The sequence below is a fragment of the Berghia stephanieae genome, chromosome 14 (assembly GCF_034508935.2).
Source record: "Berghia stephanieae isolate SIO BIC M18660-M18661 chromosome 14, UCSD_Bste_1.3, whole genome shotgun sequence".
Taxonomy (NCBI): Eukaryota; Metazoa; Mollusca; class Gastropoda; order Nudibranchia; family Aeolidiidae; genus Berghia; species Berghia stephanieae.
The window spans coordinates 21,867,171-21,868,363 of record NC_088373.1 but is presented as its reverse complement, the minus strand read 5'-3'; positions in this window follow the sequence as shown (position 1 = coordinate 21,868,363).

Genomic DNA, 1,193 nt, shown 5'->3' with positions numbered 1-1,193 from the left:
TGTGACTGAAGCAGGGCTATGTGCACATGGTTCTATGGATAGGGTTATGAGTGGAAAGAACTACAACAGGGCTATACGAGTGCATGTGTCTGTTTTGGAGGCTCTAGAGAGGCTTCTGCTTGCAAAATTTGAGCAGGACACGGATTCAAAACTCATTAAAGACCTCATGTCTTACATAAAGGAATTCACCGAAGGAATTTCAAGCCATAGAGCTAATAAAATTCTCCAGTCAACTGTGTATGCTGAGTTATTTTCCAGTATGAAGCCTTCAAAGAGAGTGTCCGCTCAGGAAAGTACGGAAAAAACTGCACAATACTGGATCCAATACATGGACAGAGTTTGGCTTCCCTCCAGTTTCTGCGAGCTACAAAGACAAACAACTTTCTTCTTCATATATCTTTTTTAAAAGAACTGTGCCCACTGCTTTTTACCATGAATCACCACAATTATGCCAAGTATCTCAGTGTATATTTTGTGTCACTAGCCAACCTGATTCATTCCCACCCAGGGGCAGAAGAAATGTTACAAGATAATGGATTTAGTGTCTCAGATCAAGGACGCCTGCTGGAAGAATAGCAGTTGATGTGACCATTGGACAAACTATAAACAAACATGCAAAGACAAAAGGAGGTATTGTTGGGTTCAGCAAGAGTCTTCCAAGCTATTACCGTTGGAGTGTAACAAGACACAATCGAGCAGAATATGTATCAGCAACCCAAAGAATGATCAGCAACAACAACTGTATAGATATAGACACCCACAAAGAATTGAGCCTTGCAGAAAAAAGACAAAGTGAAAAGCGAGTGCAAAAGATCCTCCAGGCATTTTCAGCATTTATCAATCCCTTTGAAGTTGAAGATGGTCTGGTCAGTCTAGCTTCTGGAATAAAAGTGCAAGAGGATGTTGCTGATGACCTGCTGGCCGTGGAAAAAACAGGAAAAAGATTGTTTGAAAGTTTTGTTGAAGACAGACTGAAGGAAAAGACTGTAGAATTTCACAAGCCATTAGAAAGGAACAAGACCAAGACATTTGCATCATTGAGGAAAGTGGTAACAGTGAAAAAAGACATGAACGTGGTCAAAATCAAGGCACAAAGAAATTTATTTGGCCAGCTTCTTGTTTTGTCCCAAGAGCACAGTGTTGATCTTCAAAAAGTTCTTCAATATCCTCTAACACCTACTCCATGGTCGCTG